Consider the following 7164-nt stretch of genomic DNA (forward strand, 5'->3'; position numbering starts at 1 on the left):
TAATGAATTCTGATGTCCCCATTAATTCATTAACCTAAAGGACTACTAGTCATGAAAGGTAGAAGTGAATAGACAACAAAGAAGGCATCAGAATTGTATCCGATGTGTATAAGCATTTTGATTTGATACAAGAACTCAACTAGCAAAAAAGAAATAAGTTAAACCATGCGGTGAAAAGAACTCCGGCATTATATGGAATAGAGGAGTTGAAGGATCGCTAAGGTCAGCCAGATGACTATCAAAGACGGTTAATACTCAAAGGTTATTGGTATATGAGAACATCCTTTAAAAGGGGGGAAGAACAAATTCAGTTCTTAGATGAACTACAATATTCCCAAGTTCAGAAGAGGTAAATATACTAGCTTAAAGGAGCCAAAAATTCAAGATGAACTAATATATCAAGAATGCGCTAAAGAAAAGTGAGAATGGACTAAATGCAAGTATATTGTGAGACAAATGTGAAAAAAGAGGCATGACAAGATGATGAAAGTTTAGCGAATCAAGGAGAAAGTTTCGCCAATGCGATACGTTGTATTCCGGACTATGACTCGAATCATCAGCATCGAAGAAATTTTAGGCACATTTAGATATGTAGCAAAGTACTCCAAGGGGTAACAGAAGGAGTAAGAAAGGCCGCATGTGACTAGGGATAAGTATAAGGGACAATCTGACATAAAATAATCACTGAGAATAATAAGTCACCCGCAAGGAAATGCTATTGCAAATCATTTGGGCGCTACTATAGGTGGAACTATGATGATATTGTAAGAAATTAAAGAGTCCGACCAAGGAATTAAAAGGAGATGATATGGTATGTTTATAAGGTCGACTAGTACAAAAAGGGATGATCTAAAATAGCACCAGAGAACAAGAAAGGAAAGGCGCCATATCCGAATAAGAGAATTGTTTACTAGTGGAGAAATAAGGAGCAAGGCAAAAGAGTACAACAATTAAGAGTGCTCACAGATCGGCAGGGAGCCGTAGCAATCACGAGTTAATACCACCTTAATGACAACAGGTCCCAGAATGGTAACTAGATATCAGTTGACCACTGGGCACATACATAAGAACTTGAGGATATAGAACTAATGAATGAGTTCGATAAAGAATTGAGAGAATATGAAAGAAGACAAGTGAGCCCATAATATAAGATCATGGAGATCAGGAACTAAATGAGGACAACCATTTCATGAAATTAATGATAGCATCATAAGCTCGCAAGCTACAACATTTGAGGACGAATGTTTTTTAAGGGGGGAGGAATGTTACACCCTAAAATATTTTCGCGTCGTTTGCGTTGTGAGTAAACTAGCGAAGGCTTGGAGGGGTCATGGAACCCTTATAAGGTTAAGGAATAGTCTTAACAACTGTTAAGTAAGTGTCTAAAGGTTCCGGGATTAAGCAAATTAAAGAAAATAAGTTTGTCGAAAATTTGAAAAAAGTTAGAAGAATTTTGGACAAAAATTTTGGGTAAACTTTAGAGGGGTATATCTCCTAGTATATCAAGAGTTTTGAGATGAAACAGAATCCTAAATTTAAGTTCAGGAATTCTAGTTTCCAACGCAACAAACCGTTCGTCAATACGACATCGGAGTAAGGAATTATGGACATTTTAAGATAAGCCTCTAAGCTGCCAAATAGCTTCCCTGTGGGCCCCACTTGGAAAGTCGGTGGAACCGACTTTCAAAGGGTATAAATATCCTCCACCTACTTTTAAAGGGTATAAATACCCTATTATTCCCTTTTTTTTTCATCATTTACACTTCTTTTGAGTTCTAAACACATCCATACACTTCTCTTAAACACTTATAACCTCTTAAATCAAGAATTCAACAAGATTACACCAAACTAGTTCATGAAAAGGGATTGTTCTTGTTTCTACTTGATGTTGTGGTGAGTTTGGTCTTGAAGAAAGTTGGTGTGGCTAAATTTATTCAAGTATAAGGTATGTTCTTCATCCTATCTCTTAGGTTGAGTTGATTTGAAGGTTTAGCAAGTCTTAAAAGTGAAAATAGTTATGGAGGAAAGGTCATAAAGTGTTGTGCTGTAGTTGTTGAGTTTATGGACTGTTTTGAACATGTTGTAGCCATGTTGTTGGGCTAATTTCCATGTATATGGATGGTATCTAATGTTGTTGGTGCTAGTGTTGTTCTTGTTGTGTTGGTTGTTGGTATTGTGATTTCGGGGTAGGGATATAAACAGGGAAGATGCTGCCCGAATTTCGGAAGATTCTAAAAGGGTTTAATTTGAAGACTTAAGATAAGCATATGACGATAAGCCTAACGGTAGTATGAGTTCTCTTGAATGTAGATTTACGAGCTTAGAAGGATAAATGCTAAGTAGTAGAAGACCAAAAAGGTATGTTAAGGCTAGTCCCTTTCTATCTAAAGGCGTGATTCTTTTCTTATAAATCCATGCATATTTTCCATAATATCCTTATTCCCAAAAGCTAGAAGTTCATGATTCTTAGAGTTTCTTATGATGCTAAAGATAAGTATGTTCCATGATGATAATGATTATGATTCCATTTTTGGAGATTCTAAAGCTTATGGATTTGATGCTATTATGAGATTATTGAGCTTATTTCATGATTTTCTTGATTTTATCCATTGTTGTTGATCTCACCTCATAATACTTGTTCCTTGGAGGTGAGATATAGCGATGACGATAATTCCATTTCCAATGCTATCCAAGTTCATCGTTCTTGATGCTCTCATGACGCTACTGATCTCATCTTAAGATAGTTAATCCTCTAAGGAAAGATATGGTGATAATGATAATGATGATGATGATATGCTTTTATTTATGTACTCTTATATATGTATATATATATATATATATATAGTCATGTGTGATGCCGAGTCCCGAAAGGGCCGGGTACAAATATGACCGAGTCCCAAAAGGGCTCGGTACAGATATGACCGAGCCCCGAAAGGGCTAGGTACAGATATGACCGAGTCCCGAAGGGGCCGGGTACAGATATTACCGAGTCCTACTATGGCCGGGTACCGATATTGTATAGGTATGTATGTGGATAAATGAAATGTTTCGTCTAGAAAAAGGTTAAGTAAGCATGATGAATGTCTTAAAAGGTATCATGAGGTATAAACGGTTCCTTTATCTTACGTTATTCTTCGTGCTTTTATCATGTTACTATTCATGCCTTACATACTCAGTACATTATTCATACTGACATCCTTTCTTGTGAACGCTGCGCTCATGCCCGCAAGTAGGCAAGGAGATAGATCATATCCGTAGGTGCTTTATCAGCGGATTCTCAGGCGCACTCCACTTACTTCGGAGCTGCAGTCTATTGGTATTGGTCTTCATGGTCAGTTGTATTCTATGTAGAGGCTCGTAGACATGTGTGTGTACAGTTAGACGTTTCATAACCCTACCGGTTCATATCGTTGTATAACATTTTAGTAGCCTTGTCGACTGGTGACAATGGGCATAATTGTTGAAGATTATATAGAGATGTGCCATTATGTTGTGATATATGTCCTTACAGATTATGATATCCATGAGCTATCTTTATGGTCCACCCAGAAATGATTATGAGATGTATGTTTAGAGGTGCTCGGTGTGTTACCTCCGGGTGCCCGTCATGGCCCTCTGGTTGGGTCGTGACAATACCTATGTCCTAACTTTTTTATTTGGTTTTCTTTATTTTGGTTCATCTTTATACATGTGATTTGAGATTCTTTTTCTTTTGCTTTTTTCTTTATATAGGTTTGGAATTGATTGTTATGTGAAGTACATTTGACCTTGCTCAGACGTTATACGTAAGTTAAAACTCTTTGTTGCATATAGAGGCACTTTTTATTTCATTTTGCTTATTTGTCGAAGTTTATGATTCAAATATCACTTTTCCTCTCTTATTTTTTCCTCTCAAGATTTTATTAAATTTTTAATGCTAGTTCTAATTTGTCTACAGAATCGTGTTTATTTTTCTTTATTCAATAAATTATATAATTCAAGTAAATCTAGAGTACTTGATTCGATCTATCTCTTGTGACATAGATCTGTTAATATTTGTGATATCATAAAGTCTGAAATTTTTGGGCTCTTAACAATTTTAGCTTAGAGTATAGCGGAAACATCCTCTCTACCCTCTGACGGTAGGGTAAGGTCTGTGTACACTTTACCTTCGCAGAACCCACCCGTAGGATTACACTGGGTGCATTTGTAGACATAAGAATTTTGTGGAATTAAAATCCATATTAAATTTGGATAAATTCCTAAGTTCATGAAATGTCAAGTCCAAATCAAGATCAAATTATTTAATCCAAGACGTGGATTTAAAGTAAAATCCAATTTTATTTTGGTTAGTACATTGAGTTGGTCTTCACATGATGAGCCCACTCTATTAGCCCAAAGTCCATGCCACGTATCAAATGATGTGGCGCGCCGAGTCAAATCAAGGACCAATAAAATCGTGCCACGTGTATGAGTGACGCAACATGCCAAGTCAATAGAAGAACTAATCAAATGTCGTCAAGTGTTCAAATGACATGGTTCAACCAATCACATGCATACCCTAGCTCTCTCCTACAACTATAAATAGGGGTCTTCATAAAGCCAAAGGAGATGAAGAAAAATAGATAGAGAAGCTCTCATCCGCAAGTCTTTCGCATACTAAGAAGTCTTCGCTCCTAGTGGTGAGTCGCAAATTTCCATACCTCTACATTTGTGATTAAAGCTCGGCTCCGCATTCGTAGTGAAATCTCAACAACAAGTAATCCATCCATTCAAGAACAAGCAAAGCCCTTGATTGACGACCGTATCGTGAGGAGAATAATTAGAGGATTACATCTTTTTATTTAAGATTTCATAAAGATTGTAACCCCCGCACAAGTTCTTGAAATCAAATATTATTCTTTGTCGCTATTTTTCTTGTCTTGATTATTATTTTCAGGAATGAAAGATTAGTCGTTACAAATTTGGCACGCCCAGTGGGACAATCTTTACCTCTCATCTCTTCACTCCAACAGTCGAAGTTCAAAAACACTAAGATGACTTCTAAGAAGGTCAACTCGAAATCCGCATCCACAAAAATTATCGGATCCAAATTCTCCGTTGCTGTGGAAAACATCCTTGACGTTACTAAGGGGAGCATCGGACCCGTCAACCAAGCCAAATTGCTAGGAGAACGAGCTCCGCAAGCATAGTCTGAATCTGCTGTCATCTTTGGTTCTTCTTCAAAAGGCGTGAGATCTCCCGCAAACACCACACAAAAAGGGGAGGATGTCGCCAAAATGGCAGAGAGGGTTCTTTCCCAACTTAGTTTATCTAAGTCCAAGAAATCCTTCATGCAAGCCGATGATGATGTCTTAAGCACCGGATCTACTCCGCATAACATGTTCTCATCATATGTTAGCGAAAATCCATGTTCTTCTCCATCACCTACGATGGTGGCGCATGCAATGATGACTAATGCTTCAACCATTGAAGAACAACTTGAAAATTTGACGAAAGTAGTTGAAGGCCTATCAAGGTATGTTAAAGATCAAGATGCTAAAATCACCAAGTTAACAAATAAATTGGAGAGCATGGCAAAACGAGAGTCTACCCAAGCACCTGTGAAGCTTCATGAAACACAAGAGGAAGAAGAGTCCTCCGCAAAACAAGCAACAACGATCAAAAAGGTCCAAGTTCCCGCCGAAGGTCTGATTCTCGCTGGCCAGTTAAAGGACTTCATCATGGAGGCTATCAAGGATAAATTTGAGCCCGCACCCAAATCTTCTCTTACATATGCAAAGCCTTATACGCGAAGGATTGATAAGTTGAAGATGCCTACTAGCTATCAACCTCCTAAGTTGCAGCAAGGGGAATCCGAAACAACACATAGCACACTTTGTTGAAACTTGCAATAATGCTGGAACATATGGTGATTACCTTGTCAAGCAATTTGTTCGATCCCTCAAAGGGAATGCCTTTGATTGGTACATATACCTCGAACCTAGTTCCATTGATAGGCGGGAGAAACTAGAGCAAGAATTTCTTAACCGCTTCTACAGCACAAGACGCGTTGTGAGCATGATAGAGCTTACAAATTCCCGCCAGACAAAGGGTGAGAAAGTTGTTGACTTCATCAATCACTGGAGGAGCTTGAGCCTTAACTGCAAAGATCGCCTTAGTGAAACTTCTGGGATCAAAATATGCATCCAAAGTATGCATTGGGGTCTTCGTTACATCTTGCAAGGAATAAAGCCCAAAACATTTGAAGAGTTGGCAACTCGTGCGCATGATACGAAATTAAGCGTTGATACAAGTGGAGATCAATTGTTGCCTGTCTGTGAGCCTCACGAAGATGAAGATATAGAAGACTTCCATAGTGAGGGAAAGTTTGAATCCGAAGATGAAATAGAAGAGTCCATGTATGTTACAACGCTCCTCAACGCAAGAGCCTAAACTGCAAGTTGAAACGCTCCTCGACGCAAGATCCTAAACTGCAAGTTGAAACGCTCCTCGACGCAAGAGCCTAAACTGCAAGTTGAAACGCTCCTTAACGCATGAGCATAAACTGCAAGTTGAAATACTCCTTGACACAAGAGTCTAAATTGTATGTCACAAGCCTTCAAATTCAGGCTAAATCCTCAAGTTGTAAAGCTCATCAAATTCGAGCTAAATCTACAGTCGTAAAGATCTTTAAATTCAAGCTAAACCTTCATATCAAGAAGCTCCTCATATTTGAGCTAAATCTACAAGTTGTGACGCTCCTCAAATTCAAGCCAAGTCTTCAAGTTTCAAAGCTCTTCAAATTCTAGCTAAATGTTCAAGTCACTGAGTTTTTCAAATATGAGCCAAATCTTCAAGTTTTCGAGCTCCTCAAATTCAAGCCAAGTCTTCAAGTTTCAAAGCTCTTCAAATTCTAGCTAAATGTTCAAGTCATTGAGTTGTTCAAAGATGATCCAAATCTTCAAGTTTTGGAGCTCTTCAAATACGAGTCGAGTCTTCAAGTTGCGAAGATCTTCAAATACGAACCGACTATTCAAGTTGCAAAGATCTTCTAATTTCAGCCGAATCTTCAAGTTGCAAAGCTCTTCAAATATGAGCCGAGTCTTCAAGTGGCGAAGAACTTCGAATACAAGCCAAATCTTCAAGTTGCAAAGCTCTCCAAATTTTAGCCGAATCTTGAAGTTGCAAAGCTCTTCAAATTTG

The sequence above is a fragment of the Lycium barbarum genome, chromosome 10, assembly GCF_019175385.1.
Source record: "Lycium barbarum isolate Lr01 chromosome 10, ASM1917538v2, whole genome shotgun sequence".
Lineage (NCBI taxonomy): Eukaryota > Viridiplantae > Streptophyta > Magnoliopsida > Solanales > Solanaceae > Lycium > Lycium barbarum.